General features: G+C 38.0%; 1 non-coding gene across 1 annotated transcript; it reads left to right on the top strand.

Annotated features, from left to right (window-relative positions):
- The first annotated feature begins 2,370 nt into the window (after positions 1-2,370).
- Positions 2,371-2,441, top strand: TRNAC-GCA (transfer RNA cysteine (anticodon GCA)). The gene has a single exon. It is a non-coding gene; the product is annotated as a tRNA-Cys (tRNA).
- The last annotated feature ends 15,512 nt before the right edge of the window (positions 2,442-17,953 follow it).

Raw genomic sequence — 17,953 nt, 5'->3', positions numbered from 1 at the left:
AGAGCTAAACTAAACTAAAAGCTGGCCTTTTAAAAGGTCAATAAAATTGATAATTCACTATATAGACTGATCAAGAATAGAGAGAACACAAAATATATAAGGAATGAAAGAGATGCATTATTACAGATACAGAGTGATAAATTGAAGTACATACAAAAAATTACTGAGAAAAATTAAAGAGGACCTAAATAAATGAAGAAATATATAATATTTGTAAATTGTATATGTCAGTTATTAAAGTAAAAATTATTCTCCAGATTATTGTAAAGATTAATGGAATTCAAATCAAATTCCCAGAAGTTGTATTTCTAGAAACTACCAACCTTTCTAATAATTATATGGACAGGTAAAAATTTACACTAGTCAAAATATTTAGGAAAAGAAAAGCAAAATTAGGAGTTACACTACTAAACTTTATGACAATATAAAACTATAGTAATAAGACAATGTGGTGTGTATGGCGATATGCATGCTGTGCTAAGTCACTTCAGTCAGCTCCAACTCTTTTGCAACACTATGGACTGTAGCCCACTAGGCTCCTTAATCCGTGAGATTTTTCAATTAAGGATAATAGAGTGGGTTGCCATGCCCTCCTCCAGGGGATTTTCCCAACCCAGGGATTGAACCCATGTCTTCTGTGACTCCTGTACTGCAGGCAGATTTTTACCACTGAGTCACCAGGGAAGCCCAATGGTGGTATGGAGATAGTGATGCTATCTAACCATCTCATCCTCTGTCACTTCCTTCTCCCCTTGCCCTCAATCTTTCCCAGTGTCAGGGTCTTTTCCAATTAGCCAGCTCTTCTCATCAGGTGGCCAAAGTATTGGGAGGTTCAGCTTCAGCATCAATCCTTCCAATGCACATTCAGGGTTGATTTCCTTTAGGGTTGACTGGTTTGATCTTATTGCAGTCCAAGGGACTCTCAAGAGTCTTCTCCAGCACCACAGCACAACAGCATCAATTCTTCAGCACTCAGCCTTCTTTATGGTCCAACTCTCACATCCATATATGACTTGTCTAAGTTTTTACAGCTTTCCTTCCAAGGAGCAAGTGTCTTTTAATTTCACAGCTGCAGTCACCATTCGCAGTAATTTTGGAGCCCGAGAAAATAAAATCTGTCACTGTTTCCACTTTTTCCCCATCTATTTGCCATGAAGTGATGCCATGAAGGGAGCAGATGCCATGATTTTAGTTTTTTGAATGTTGAGTTTAAGCAAGCTTTTTCACTCTCCTCTTTCACCCTCATCAAGTGGCTCTTTAGTTCCTCTTCTGTTTCTGCCATTAGAATGGTGTCATCTGCATATCTGAGGTTGTTGATATTTCTCTTTGCAATCTCAAGTCCAGCTTTTGATTCATTCAGCTTGGCATTTTGCATGATGCACTCTGCATGGATGTTAGTTCACAATTATCAGGTGGCTCAGTGGTAAAGAATCCATTTGCCAAGCAAGAGACACAGGTTTAATCCCTGGGTCGGGAAGGTCCCCTGGAGGAGGAAATTGCAACCCATTTCACTACTCTTGCCTGGAGAATCCCATTGACAGAGGAGCCTGGCAGGTTATAGTCCATGGGGCCGCAAAAGTGTTGGACATGACTTAGCCACTAAACATACACACATGCATAATACATTAATTTGGCAAGTTCCTTGTGGCCCAGTCTCTCCCTAAAGTCCCAGAGGCATCCAAGTTTTTAATTCTTGTATTTATTCATCCCACCCCCCTCATTTCTATGTTCTTTTTTTAATAGAAAGACCTTATCATTTCAGAATTCGAGCTTCCAAAGAAGGATCTAAAGTACTTTAAATACTCGATTTGGAGATGTTTCTTATATTAATTGAAACGAAGATGTCAGTAGAAGTTTAGTTAATTCTTTGAATTGCTTTTTACTGTTTTGTTTAGTAAAATGTTAAAATGTATATCCATGCAAAATCTATTGTCCCCAGGAAAGACTAAATGTTCCACAGCAATGGAGAAAATATGAGAATGTCTCTAAACCTACAATTGTAAAAGGAATCCTGCCTAATTCTAGAGTCCAGCACATCTCAGGTAATATGTGAAAACTTCAAGAAGGCATTTGACTCAGCATCAGTATCTGGATTCTCTTCTGTGTAACATGAAACACTTACACCTCTTATGGGTGTAGTAGAAGAGCATAAATAAGCACCCATCTCTTCTATGAATCTCTAGGAGGCTGTAACACTGGAGAAACCCACATCTACATTTACTTTGTAAGGCTAGAATTTCCCTTACAGTTTTATTCTGGAAATAAACTTTCTACATCGATTCCTTGGAAAGTGGGACATGAAGGAAAAAGCATTGGCCTGGTTTCAGACTGACTGAGATTTAAATCCTGGTCCCCCCATTTATCGGGGCTTCCCTGGTGGCTCAGTGGTAAAGAACCTGCCTGCAATGCAGGAGACCCAGGTTCAATCCCTGGCTTGGGAAGATCCTGTGGAGGAGGGCATAACAACCCACTCCAGTATTCTAGCCTAGAGAATTTCATGGACAGAGGAGCCTGTCGGGCTTCAGTCCATAGGGTTGCACAGATTGGACATGACTGAAGCAACTAGGCAGCAGCAGCAGCCCCCACTTCCAGTCAAATGACTTGAACAAAGGATTTAATCTTTCTGAGCCATGATTTTTTTCCCACCTGTATATGGAATAACTCCAATCTTAAATGTTAAGATTAAATTAAATAACACACACAAAGAGGCTGGCACAAGGTAAATGTTCATTAAATAACAGTTGTGGTTTCATCAGGGCTCCCCAGGTGGCACTAGTGACAAAGAACCTACCTGCCACTGCAGGAGATGCGGGTTTTCTCCCTGGGTCGGGAAGATCCCCTGGAGAAGGAAATGGCAACCCATTCTGGTATTCTTGCCTGGGAAACTCAATAGAAAAGAGGAGTTTGAAAGGCTATGGTCCATAGGGTTGTAAAGAGTTGGACACAACTAAAGTGACTTAGCACACACGCACATGGTTTTACCCACAGTTCCTTATAGACCCGGGGATAGTCTAGCATCTTCTTGGAATCTATATGAGGTGAAGACTATATAAGCAGTAAGCCTTTGAATTGTAATATGTTACTTAAAGCAAGATCACATGGCAAGGTAGAAATATTTTATAAGAATTTCCTATACTCAGTTCATTTCAGTCTCTCAGTCATGTCTGAATATTTGTGACCCCATAGACTGCAGCACGCCAGGCCTCCCTGTCCATGACCAACTTCTGGAGTTTACCCAAACTCATGTCCATTGAGTCAGTGATGCCCTCCAACCATCTCATCCTCTGTTGTCCCCTTCTCCTCCTGTCTTCCATCTTTCCCAGCATCAGGGTCTTTTCAAATGGGTCAGCTCTTCGCATCAGATGCCCAAAATATTGGAGTTTCAGCATCAGCATCAGTCCTTCCAATGAACACACAGGACTTATCTCCTTTAGGATAAACTGGTTGGATCTTCTTGCAGTCCAAGGGACTCTCAAGAGTCTTCTCCAACACCACAGTTCAAAAGCATCAATTCTTCAGTGCTCAGCTTTCTTCATCGTCCAACTCTCACATCCATACATGACTACTGGAAAAACCATAGCCTTGGATAGACAGACTTTGTTGACAAAGTAGTGTCTCTGCTTTTTAATATGCTATCTAGGTTGGTCATAACTTTTCTTCCAAGGAGTAAGCGTCTTTTAATTTCATGGCTGCAGTCACCATCTGAAGTGATTTTGGAGCCCAAAAAATAAAGTCTGACACTGTTCCCACTGCTTCCCCATCTATTTCCCATGAAGTGATGGGACCAGATGCCATGATCTTAGTTTTCTGAATGTTGAGCTTTAAGCCAACTTTTTCACTCTCCTCTTTCACTTTCATCAAGAGGCTCTTTAGTTCTTCACTTTCTGCCATAAGGGTGGTGTCATCTGCATATCTGAGGTTATTGATATTTCTCCCAGCAATCTTGATTCCAGCTTGTGCTTCTTCCAGCCCAGCGTTTCTCATGATGTATTCTGCATGTAAGTTAAATAAGCAGGGTGACAATATACAGCCTTGACGTACTCCTTTCCCTATTTGGAACCAGTCTGTTGTTCCATGTCTAGTTCTAACTGTTGCTTCCTGACCTGCATACAGGTTTCTCAAGAGAAAGGTCAGGTGGTCTGGTATTCCCATCTCTTTCAGAATTTTCCACACTTTATTGTGATCCACACAGTCAAAGGCTCTGGCATAGTCAACAAAGCAGAAATAGATGTTTTTCTGGAACTCTCTTGTTTTTTTGATCATCCAGCAGATGTTGGCAATTTGATCTCTGGTTTCTCTGCCTTTGCTAAAACCAGCTTGAACATCTGGAAGTTCACAGTTCATGTATTGCTGAAGCTTGGCTTGGAGAATTTTGCATATTACTTTATTAGTGTGTGAGATGAGTGCAATTGTGTGGTAGTTTGAGCATTCTTTAGCACTGCCTTTCTTTGGGATTGAAATGAAAACTGAGCTTTTCCAGTCCTGTGGCCATTGCTGAGTTTTCCAAATTTGCTGGTATATTGAGGGCAGCACTTTCACAGTATCATCTTTTATGATTAGAAATAGCTCTACTGGTTTCCACCACCTCCACTAGCTTTGTTTGTAGTGATGCTTCCTAAGGCAAACTTGACTTCACATTCCAGGATGTCTGGCTCTAGGTGAATGATCACACCATCGCAATTATCTGGGTCGTGAAGATCTTTTATGTACAGTTCTTGTGTGTATTCCTGCCACCTCTTCTTAATATCTTCTGCTTCTGTTAGGTCCATACAGTTTCTGTCTTTTATTGAGCCCATCTTTGCATGAAATTTTCCCTTGGTATCTCTAATTTTTTTGAAGAGATCTCTAGTCTTTCCCATTCTATTGATTTCCTGTATTTTTTTGCATTGATCACTGAAGAAGGCTTTCTTATCTCTCCTTGCTATTCTTTGAAACTCTGCATTCAAATGGGTATATCTTTCCTTTTCTCCTTTGCTTTTCACTTCCCTTCTTTTCACAGCTATTTGTAAGGCCTCCTCAGACAGCCATTTTGCTTTTTTGCATTTATTTTTCTTGGGGTTATTATCAATAGTTTCCCTCTATTTTTAATCTGGTTTTAACTTGGGATTTTATGGATAAGTAAGTACCTGCTTGGTCTCTGCAGTTAGCCTGAATCACTATTTGGATTCTAAACTCTAATAGAGCTTACTGGGAGAAGATATTATTCTTCTTCCCTTCTTCTTTTCTTCCTTTCTATCCTTCCTCCCTCCTTCCCTTCTTCCCTTCTAATAGAGTTTACTGGGAGAAGATATTATTCTTCTTCCTTTCAGTTTAATAAGCATTACTTTTCTCAAAAGTGTTGAGTAGATCATGGGGATTCGAGCCCTTTATCCATTGAGCTGACTCATGTTGAAGAGAGAAAGATGGACTTTTCCAACAAGCATGAGCTCCTAGCCAAATGCCTTAGCTACTCTATCTAGGGCTGTTCCTGTCACTGCCAAATTTACTAGAATAATTATTTCCTGTTCTTAGGCACTGGCTCCTTCTAACAGAGCAATGGAAATCAAAGGCCAGTCCCGCAAAGACGTTAAGAACATCAGTATCTCCTTGACTGTAGTGGTCTCTCAGGTTCCCTAAGAGATTTCCTGTAAGCAGTCTCTCAACTCAAGTATGTAAAGGTTTTGCAACACCTCCAACTTCTTATATGGGACACAGGAAGCATACATCAAGATGAAACAATCCACAGTTTCACACTAGTGTCCAAGATGGATAGAGAAACCACTTTTAATATTCCAGAAATACTCTTCGTGTAAGGCTGTGATTAAGATTCGTCTCTCTAACCCACAGAGAACAATAAATGCTGTGCTTCTGACATGGAGAATGCTAAAATGCCAGATACTGTCTGCTTGAAATGATATTTCCACGTAGAATTTTTCTTACATGCCTCAAATTAGGAAATGGGAATGCTTTACAAGATTTTTACATTGTGTCTTATCAAGGGAAATTCTATGGTGGTTCCAAACAAAAACAGCATTTTATCATTTCCTCTTCAATATTATACAAATCATTTTCTATTAAAGTCAAAGCTGCCTTTAATTTCAGGTACCATTTAAAATCTCAAGAATACAAATATTTGTTTGGATATTGAGAAAAGAACTGTGTAACATTCAAACCCTTCTTTCTTTCAGTTGTGCTAAATATGTGCTAAGAATGTGACATAATTTCTAATTATTACTTGAAACTAGTAGGAATTAGTAGCAAGCAAAAGTTTTGTTAAAGCCTGGAAATTTGAATATAAACAGAATAATGGTAGAGGTACCTACAGAGCTCATCAGATCCCTAAACTAAACCATCCTGTTCAAAAAGCATTACAGAGCAGGCAGTTTTAAGTTATTTTAATAACTGGACATAGAATTTAACTTTCTGACATGCTGTGAAGTTCTTCCCTCTAATTAGCATAAATCCTCCCTTACTGCAGTTTTAGCTCACCTTCTGCAGTTTGATCCTTTGTGATCAGGAAGTACAGCTGGTCTCCATCATCCTTACAATAACCATTCATATTCCCAAAGTTATATCACCCTTGGGTTTCCTCTTCTCCAGGCTAAAAAGCCCAGTTCCTTTAACCTTTTCTCAGAGGTCCTATTTTTCAGCCGTTTCATCATTTTTGTTGATTGCCTCTGGACTCTCTCCAATCTCTGTATCTCCTGTCAGTTGTGCTTTTCTCAGACTAGGGCAGAAGTTGATGATCTAAGGTAAGACCTTATCACTGCCAAATATACAGAAAGGATTACTTCCTGTTCTTACAGCTCAGCTTCCACTAACAGAACAATAGGGATCAAAAGCCAGACCCTCATAAAACCCAAGCTACCCTTCTATTCCTATTGCTATCCTGACCCTCTGCCCTCACACGATGTCAACAAAGATGAAATGCATTTTTGTGATAGTGAAATTATGAAAAGGGGCAAGTGAGGCTTCAAAGACATAACCCCCTTCAATTCAGCATCTTTCCTCTCTCATGCCTCCTACTCCTATCTCTGATCTTGTCAGGACATCTCTCTTGCCAGCCTCTGAACATTTACAAATTTATGTGAACAACTTCTGGAGCTTTTCCCCACCGTGTGGCCCCCTGTCCAAGATTCTGAGACATCTCTCTTTATCTTTGGTCTCTTTCTGAGACCCAAAAGACATCTCTCTTTATCTCCCTCTCTTTCTCCAAACTCCCAACACATTAGAGTGACTTTCAGTACAAATAAAAGAAATCCAGCACAAGTCATTGATAATAATAGAGAGACGCCTATATTTTTCAGTTCTGCCTATTTATAAAGTTTATATAAATGTTATCATTATATATACTTTTTTTTTCTGTAACTTGCTGTCTCCAATCATATTATGCTCATGTGTGTTATCTATGTAAACGCCTATAGCTGAGATTTTTTTCACTTTTGTTTAGTGTTACAATATAGGTTATTGCTGCTGTTGGATTAAACTGTCAATGAACAGTTAGATTTTTTCCAGATTTTTTTCTGTTATTTTAAGCAAAGTTGTTATGAAATTTTTAAACATATTTCCATATACATTTGTGCAAGGTTCTTCCTAGGGTATATCCCTGGGAATGGAACTGCTGAGTCATTAAGTATGTATATAGTCAACTTTAATAGATGTTCAATAATTTTTCAAAATGGTAGTAATAATTATAATCTACATTTCCACCAGCAGTGTGTTAAGAGTGCCTATTGCTTTACTTCAACATTTTTTATCTGATTTTTAAATTTTGCACATCTAGTATGTACTAAATGATATTCCACTGTGGTTTTAATTTCCCTGGTGTGTAAGACTGAGAGTCTTTAATATATTTATTAGAAAATGTGTTTTCTGTATTTCTTGTTCACCTATTTATCAAGTTGTTTATCTCTTGTCTTGATTTATATAGGTTTTATGTATGTGTGTGTGTCTGGGTGTGTTCTAGATATTTGACTTTTATCTGATATATATGTTGCAAAATATCAAAGTAGCTTACCTTTTTATTTTATCTGTTTTCTTTAGTTAACAGAGTTCTTAATGTAGCAGTTTTTTCATTATGCTTTTAGAATCTTTAAGAAATCTTTCCCTAACTCAATATTGCAAAGATATGCAGTTACATTTTCTTTTTAAGTCTTAAAGTTTTAGTTTCATATTTAAATTGCTAATTTATCTGGTATTAATTTGAATATGATATGAGTTAGGAATCAGTTTAAATTTTTATACACAGATATTTAATGTTCACAATAACACTTATCCGTGTGTGCTTAGTTGCTTCAATTGTGGGCAACTCTTTGCGATCATATGGACTGTAGCCCTCTAGGCCCCTCTGTCCATGGGGATTCTCCAGGCAAGAATACTGGAGTGGGTTGTCATGGTCTCCTCCAGGGGATCTTCCCTACTCAGGGGCGGAACCATCTCTTAAGTCTTTTGCATTGTCAGGCAGGTTCTTTACCACTAGCGCAATCTGGGAAGCTCCAACAGTACCACTTATTCATCCATTTCTCTTCAGTGCCAGTTCTGACATATATATGTGGGCTTTATTTTAGACCTATATTCTCTTCTTTTGATATTCTGTCTATTCAAATATCAATGCCACACTGTCTAAGTTTCTTTGGCAAGTTTTTTCACACTGTCTTCTTTGAAAATGCCTGGGCTTTTCTTGGCCCTTTGCTCAGCCACATAAACTTTAAATCCCACTTGTCAAACTACACACCCGATACACACACACATACGCACACACATATAGCCCCGTTGCTATTTTCATTGGAAATGTATGCATTTAGAGATAAATTTATAGACAATTGATACATCTTTAAGCTGTTGAATCATTCAGTCCATGAACTCAGTACTACAGATCTTTCCATTCACTGGAAAGACCTTTATGCTCTTTCTGCTTTCACGTCTTTCACTAAATTTTTATAATGGCCTCCATAACGGGTTGAATATCTTCTTTTGTATTCTTCCTAGACATTTAACTATTTTGTGAACATAATAAACATTTTTAAATTATGTTACCTTTATTAATGGTTTGTTGCTGGTATATAAAAATACAATTGAGTCTTCAGCTTTTATTTATCAATTTTGCTAAACTCTTAATAATTTTAACTACTCCACATTCTTTCTTTACTTTGTTTCAAAAACTGTATCATTTACAAATAACAGTTTTTATTTACAAGTCCTTTAAATTTAATTTTGCATTATTCATTACTATACTGCTTAAGAACTCCAGGAAAATACTGAAAAAAAAATGTCAATAGGATGCATTTTCTTTTCCTGATACTGATATTAAAGTTTTAATATCAATTATATTGGCTGTAAGAATTTCTGTAAGTACTATGATATTTCCATATATTTTTAGTGTTTCAAGAAAATTCAGTAGATTTGGAAAAAATCTGAATTTTATTAAATACTGTTTCTGCATCTGAGATAATAATTTTTCTCTTTTATTTATTTATATAATCTGGTTAATTACATTTATAGTTTTTCTAACATTAAACACCCTTATGGCAGAAAGTGAAGAGGAACTAAAAAGCCTCTTGGTGAAAGTGAAAGAGGAGAGTGAAAAAGTTGGCTTAAAGCTCAACATTCAGAAAACTAAGATCATGGCATCTGGTCCCATCACTTCATGGGAAATAGATGGGGAAGCAGTGGAAACAGTGTCAGACTTTATTTTTTTGGACTCCAAAATCATTGCAGATGGTGATTGCAGCCATGAAATTAAAAGACGCTTACTCCTTGGAAGGAAAGCTATGACCAACCTAGATAGCATATTACAAAGCAGAGACATTACTTTGCCAACAAAGGTCTGTCTAGTCAAGGCTATGGTTTTTCCAGTAGTCATGTATGGATGTGAGAGTTGGACTGTGAAGAAAGCTGAGCGCTGAAAAATTGATGCTTTTGAACTGTGGTGTTGGAGAAGACTCTTGAGAGTCCCTTGGACTGCAAGGAGATCCAATCAGTTCATCCTAAAGGAAATCAGTCCTGAATATTCATTGGAAGGTCTGATGATGAAGCTGAAACTCTAATACTTTGGCCACCTGATGCAAAGTGTTGGCTCATTGGAAAAGACCCTGATGCTGGGAGGGATTGGGGGCAGGAGGAGAAGAGGACGACAGAAGATGAGATGGCTGGATGGCATCACTGACTCGATGGACATGTGCTTGAGTAAACTCTGGGAGTTGGTGATGGATAGGGAGGCCTGGTATGCTGCGATTCATGGGGTCGCAAAGAGTCGGACGTGACTGAGCGACTGAACTGAACTGAACTGAACATTAAACAAGTATTCCTGAGGAAACCAGTTTGGCCATGATGTATTGTCTTTTTCATGGATTGCCGAATTTGTTTTACTAATTTGTTAACATAATTTAATTTATGTTCATAAAATATATTGGTCAACAATTTAAAAATTTTTTCTTGTCTGGTTTTTGTGTCAGTGTTATATTAGCCTCATAAAATAAATTTTACAGTGGGTCTTCTACTTCTACTTTTATTATTCTCTGGAAGATGTTTGTTACACTGAAACCTATTTCTTGAGTATGAGTAGAATCTCAGTTATAAACTGATTTTTCTTATTATTTTAGGGACACATAATTATCAATTCTATTTAAAATTGCAGAACTAGTATTGTACACTGTATTAGTTTTGCTTAATTATACTTTTTGAGAACTTGCCTGTTTTATCTAAACTTTAAAATTTATTTGCATAAAATTGATCATGAACATGAAAGTTGCTCAGTCGTGTCCCACTCTTTGCAACCTCATGGGCTATATAGTGTGTATAGTTCATGGAATGCTCCAGACCAGAATATTGGAGTGGGTAACCTTCCCCTTCTTCAGGGAAACTTCCAAACCCAGGGATCGAATCCAGGTCTCCTGCATTACATACAGATTGTTTATCAGCTAAACCACAAGGCAAGCCCAAGAATATGGGAGTGGGTAGCCTATCCCTTCTCCAGCAGATCTTCTCTACCCAGAAATCAACCTGAATTGCAGGCAGATTCTTTACCAACTGAGCTATCAGGGAAACCCAAAATTGATCATAATATTCTCATTATATTTTAATGTCTTCCACATCTGCTGCTTTTTCAAGTTTTCCTTAATGCTTTTGACGTGTCTTCTTTTTAAAAATCTTGATTAGTGTTTATATTTTGTAATTTTCCCCAAAGAACTTAATTTTGACTGTATTAAACCTCTGTTTTATCTGTTCCAATATATCCTATTATTGGCATTATTTCCTTTTTTTGTTTCCTTTTGAAAAAAAAAATTCCTTAATTCCTAAAGTTAGACACTTAAACTCCTTGATTTTTAGCCTTTAAAAAAAAATCATTTAAATCAATATATGGCCCCTTAATCCTCCTTAACTGCACAAGAGAAATGGTAATACCAAGGTTGCCTTTTATCATTCAGTTCTAAGTTCTAATCCCTTTATGGTTTCTTTTTTGATCCATAAATTATTTAGAAGTGGGTTTTTTAATTTTCAAATATTAAGTTTTTATACATTAGTTTTTATCATTATGTATAATTTACTTGGCCTGTGGTCATAAATTGCACAATAATAGTGTTTTTTAATTTACTGAGACTGCTTTCTGGCAGAAAAGATGGTCCATCGCCAAAAAAGTGCAAGCTTGAAAAGAATGTTGTGCTCCAATTATTGAGACTTAGTACTCTACACAGATTGAGGTTGTTTGCTATGTTGTTCAAATTTTCTCCATTCTTACTCATTTTTGTCTGCTAAATCTATCAATAACTCAGAGGACAACCAAAACTTTTTATTATGTCACTTTTTCTCATAGTTTATTATTTACTTGTTGGATATACTTACAGACTGCTATTAAACAGGAATAAGTAATTTCTAATGAGTTAAAATGTTTATCATTACAGAATGACGTTATCTGCCTTGGGTAATGTTTTCTGCTTTAAGTTTTAATATGTCTGATACAAATACATCATTACTAGCTCACATTACTTGTTAACAATATTGTGTTGTGTCCTTTTCTAGCTATTGTTATGAACTCTATTTTTTTCAGTTTGCAATTATATTCATTTTTTTAGCTTGCAATTATAACATATGTATATTATATATATTCAATAATTATATATATATATATATATATCTCTCTCTCCAGTTGCTCAGTCATGTCTGACTCTCTGTGACCCCATGTCAGCAGCACACCAGGCCTCCCTGTCTATTACCAACTCCCGGAGTTTACTCAAACTCATGTCCATTGAGTCAGTGACGCCATCCAAACATCTCATCTTCTGTTATCCCCTTCTCCTCCTGCATTCAATCCTTCCCAGCATCAGGGTCTGTTCCAATGAGTCAGTCTTTCACATCAGGTGGCCAAAATACTGGAGTTTCAGCTTCATCATCAGTCCTTCCAATGAATATTCAGGACTGATTTCCTTTAGGATGGATTGGTTGGATCTCCTTGCAGTTCAAGGGATTCTCAAGAGTCTTCTCCAACACCACAGTTCAAAACCATCAATTCTTCGGTGCTCAGCTTCCTTTATAGTCCAACTCTCACATCCATACATGACTACTGGAAAAACCATAGCCTTGACTAGACAGACCTTTGTTGGCAAAGTAATGTCTCTGCTTTGTAATATGCTGTCTAGGTTGGTCATAGCTTTTCTTCCAAGGGGTAAGCGTCTTTTAATTTCATGGCTGCAATCACCATCTGCAATGATTTTGGAGTCCAAAAAAATAAAGTCTGACACTGTTTCCACTGCTTCCCTGTCTATTTCCCATGAAGTGATGGGACCAGATGCCATGATCCTAGTTTTCAGAATGTTGAGCTTTAAGCCAACTTTTTCACTCTCCTCTTTCACTTTCATCAAGATGATCTTTAGTTCTTCACTTTCTGCCATAAGGGTGGTGTCATCCGCATATCTGAGGTTATTGATATTTCTTCCAGCAGTCTTGATTCCAGCTTGTGCTTCACCCAGCCCAGCTTTTCTCATGATGTACTCTGCATATAAGTTAAATAATCAGGGTGACAATATACAGCCTTGACAGAGAAGCCTGGTGGACTTCAGTCCATGGGTCGCAAAGAGTAGGACACAACTGAGCGACTAAGCACATCTGATTGCTATTTTCGTCATCTCTGTCTTTCTAGTGTATTTTTATGGGTTATGGGCCACAGCTTCCTAATTCTTCCTTCCCGTGTCTAGTATTATTTTATTAAGTGATGGAAATTAAGATTATTATACTGTTAGGTAGCTAATTTATTTCTAGATCAGCTTAATTCTTTCAAAGCATGTTTGCAAGATGTCTTAGGGTAGGTCTGGATCTGGCATAGCCCTGGAACTAAGGATTAGCCCCCTTCTGGGGTTTCTGTTGAATACCTCAGATATGTAATAATGTCTGTGCTCTCTGACTATGAAACTTAAACATTGTTCAGCTCAGTTTTGTTTGAAAGTTTATTTGAAAATATCAGCTAAGATGTTTTGTTAACAATTGTTCTTTGCCTGGTAGTTCTTTGATTGATCTCATGGAGTCTTGCCCTGTGTATGATCATTATGGTATTATGCCAAAGACTCAATAAAGGGCTGTATGAGTATTTGGGGATTCTTTTCCTGCTGAGCTACTTCAAATCCTAAAAGATGATGTGGTCAAGGTGCTGCACTCAATAAGCCAGCAAATTTGGAAAACTCAGCAGTAGCCACAGGACTGGAAAAGGTCAGTTTTCATTCCAATCCCAAAGAAAAGTTATGCCAAAGAATGCTCAAACTACCACACAATTGCACTCATGTCACACATTAGCAAAGTAATGCTCAAAATTCTCTAAGCCAGGCTTCAACAGCACATGAATCGTGAACTTTCAGATCTGTATGCAGGTCAAGGAGTAACAGTTAGAACTGGATATGAAACAACAGACTGGCTCCAAATCAGGAAAGGAATACAAGAAGGCTGAATATTGTCACCCTGCTTATTTAACTTATATGCAGAATACATCATGAGAAATGCTGGCCTGGAGGAAGCACAAACTGGAATCAAGATTGCCAGGAGAAATATCAATAAACTCAGATATGCAGATGACACCAACCTTATGGCAGAAGTGAAGAAGTAAAGAGCCTCTTGATGAAAGTGAAAGAGGAGAGTGAAAAAATTGACTTAAAACTCAACATTCTGAAAACTAAGATCATGGCATCTTCTCCCATCACTTCATGGCATATAGATGGGGAAACAGTGACCCACTCTATTTTCTTGGGCTCCAAAATCACTGCAGGTGGTGACTGCAGCCACGAAATTAAAAGATGTTTGCTCCTTGAAATAAAAGTTATGACCAACCTAGACAGTATATTAAAAAGCATTAAAAAACATTACTTTGCCAACAAAGGTCTGTCTAGTCAGGGCTATGGTTTTTCCAGTAGTCATGTATGGATGTGAGAGTTGGACTATAAAGGAAGCTGAGTGCCAAAGAATTGATGCTTTTGAACTGTGGTGTTGGAGAAGACTCTTGAGAGTCCCTTGGACAGCAAGGAGATCCAACCAGTCCATCCTAAAGGAAATCAGTCCTGAATATCCATTGGAAGGACTGATGCTGAAGCTGAAATTCCAATACTTTGGCCACCTGATGTGAAGCACTGACTCATTCGAAAAGACCCTGATGCTGGGAAAGATTGGAGGCAGGATTAGAAGGGGATGACAGAGGATGAGATGATTGGATGGCATCACCAACTCAATGGACATGTGCTTGAGTAAACTCTGGGAGTTGGTGATGGACAGGGAGGCCTGGTGTGCTGCAGTCCATGGGGTCACAAAGAGTCAGACACGACTGAGCAACTGAGCTGAACTTCCTGCATAGCGTTTTTTTCTTTCTGGTATTCTACCTTACAGTTCTAACTGCTTCAGGAGCCCTGAACAATGATCTCTTTCCACTCAATTCAGTGAAACTGCTATGCTTTAGTTGAATTCTTCTTCCCTGCACTGCAAGCTAGAAAATGCTCTCCAGACAGAAAATATGAGCAGTATTCATCTTGTTTATTTCCCTTTCCTCAAGAATAGCAGTCTTGCACTTTGTTTCCAAAATCTAAAAATGATTATAGGATATATATTTGCCAAGTTTTATAGTTGTTTACACTGGGAAGGCTAGCCTGTTACTAGCTACATGTCTATATCTAATTCTTAGGTTGATCTAACTTCTATTCTGTACCTGGGTTGCTTTTTATTTAGGTATTTGCCAAATTTGAAAAGTATTTTTCTCTGAATAGGTGGTTTTCCCTCCAGTTCTGGATATAATTCCTGACTTTGGGATAAGCCATGTTGTTAAAAAAACAGATAGATTACAGAAAACCTAAAATGTTTTTCTATTTGATGAAAGTGCAATTATTTACCTCTGTGTAACTTTATTTGCTACTATCAGTCCACAGTTGTAAAAATGGGGCCAAGTAGAAGAGCGACCATCTACCCACGGTTCTCACTTACCACTCCAAATTAGGGGAATTTTCCTTACTTTGGAAAAAAAAAAACAAAACTGCAATGCAATTGAGAAGTCAGAAAATGAATCAGAGGCAGATAAGCCCTACATACTTTCTCTTTTATTCCTGCCTGTATATTAGATTGGAATTTATTTGCCAGCTAAATTCATTCAGTCTCTATCTTTTCCATGACATTCCCACAACTCCAGCTCTAGTCCCTTGAAATTAAGGGAAAACTGGTTGGTTCCTGTAAGAATCCTCTATCTTGTTCTGAAGAAAAGCTTTGTGTCATGCAAGTCTCCTTCATTTTAAATGATGTCTGTTAGAAAAGTTTTTGAAGATTGTTAGTGCCTTCCTCTATTTCAAAACTGACTTCTATGCTGTACTAGTCAAAGCAACTATTCAGTAAGTATTTCCTGTCTCCTTCCTTCCAGTATCATAATGCTATTGCATTTTTTAAAAAACTGCTTCTTTGCAATTTAGGCTTATCTGTTACTTGCTTTCTTACCCATGTTACAAATCAATTGAACAAGGAAGTGATGGGTATCAATCTCAGGCAGAGGTTTTAAGACCAGTGCACCACTCAATATGCCCTTTTCCTTTGCATGGTCTGTGCCGAAGCTTATACTAAGATGAAGAGTGTACCTGTCTCAGACATTGAGCAGAACTGCCACCCCCACCACTGTCCGCCATACACTGTGCTATATACACAAAGCTCTGTTAGACATACGGCACGATTGAGAAATAAACCATCATTTTGTTAAACCACTAAAATATGAGGTTGTTTTCTACAGAAGCATAATCTAACCTTTCTTGGTTCATACACTAATCCTCATTTCTTCTCCTCAGTGATTATGCTGATTCTTATAAGTGGCAGATTTTGAAAGTTTATTCTTATATATACAGTCAAAAGACAATCCCAACTACAAATCTGAAGAGAGGAGAAAAGTAGCACTTCACTTTTTGATATTAAAAAAAAGGGGGTGAATCATTAATTATGAGAAGGGATGATTATCCATTTGGACAACCCAGATGACTAGACTTACATCCCAAAGGTTAGTCATCAGAAGACCATATTCAGAGGGCCTGATGGCAGTCCATGGGGTTGCAAATAGCTGGACACGACTCAGAGACTGAGTGTGTACAGTTCAAACTAAATGTTGTTTGGGGTCAACTGTAGCTATTGTTCAAGGGTCAACTGTAGTTCATAAAGTACTTTTTGAACCAGCAATGTGCATGTAGTGAAAAGTTCAGAAATTCTTTTCTAAAGTACAAGACAATGAAAAGACACTACAGAGCCCATATACTTTCAAATGGAAGGCTAAAGACAGAGCTGAACTCATATTCTGACACGGTACCTCTCCCAAGGCTAGATTTTGACGAATTGCAAATTAAAAAAGAAAAAAATTAGCTAATAATCATCTATTGTGCATCTATTAGTGGAAAAGCCAACTCTTTCCTCTAACTTTAACCATGCAAATTCTCTTGTGCCTATTTATCATTTTTAGCACCTCCAAATATTAGATACAATACTCATATTCCAAATAAGGTAGAAATATTGAAATAACAGATTAACTCAATGAATATTTGTAAAGTCTGTTCCATGCCAAACACTCCACACTGAGTGCTGGGAAGACAAAGTTGATCAGTATGTGTTGCTGCCTTTGAGGAATTTATTATCCAAGGTTTGGAGTTGGACAGCTGTACTATAAAATATAATTTCATGTAAAGATGTGATAAATGCCAAGAGCTTTGGGACATCAAGACCAATGCATGGCTCAGTCTGAGCTTCAATGATGCCTTCTAGAGAAGATGAGGCCCAACCTCAAGCCTGAGGATTGTTGCAAGCAACTGAGATGCAAAAGAAGGAAGAACATGCCAGACCAACTCCCATCTGTGGGAACCACCTTACTGCCTGGGAGTGGAGGAGGGCAAAAGAGCATGATGCAAAGAACTGTGGATAATGAATTGCAGCCTAAAAAATATACTATTTTAGAAGGTTTATACATGTTTAGAAGATTGGGTAGATATGTTCACCTGCCCTTTGGGGCACATGTGAATCTGTAGTTCTCAGGTCCTGTGCTGTGGGGTGGTACATGTGATTAGTTCTGGTCAATAGGCTGCAGACAGGAAAGACATCTATCACTTCTGGGTCAAAAAGTGGAAGAAACTTTGTGTGTCAAGCCACTGTTTAGTCCTCTGCCATGGTGTTTGTTTTGAACTGTGGTGTTGGAGAAAACTCCTGAGAGTCCCTTGGACTGCAAGGAGATCCAACCAGTCCATCCTAAAGGAGATCAGTCCTGGGTGTTCATTGGTAGGATTGATTTTGAAGCTGAAACTCCAATACTTTGGCCACCTGATGTGAAGAGCTGACTCATTAGAAGAGACTCTGGTGCTGGGAAAGATTGAGGGCAGGAGGAGAAGGGGATGACAGAGGATGAGACGGCTGAATGGCATTACTGACTCAATGGACATGAGTTTGGGTAAAACCCGGGAGTGATGGACAGGGAGGCCTGGTGCGCTGCAGTTCATGG

The sequence above is a fragment of the Muntiacus reevesi genome, chromosome 3, assembly GCF_963930625.1.
Source record: "Muntiacus reevesi chromosome 3, mMunRee1.1, whole genome shotgun sequence".
NCBI classification, from domain to species: domain Eukaryota; kingdom Metazoa; phylum Chordata; class Mammalia; order Artiodactyla; family Cervidae; genus Muntiacus; species Muntiacus reevesi.
Note: the sequence above shows the minus strand (reverse complement) of the source record. Positions and strands in the feature narration are given on the sequence as shown.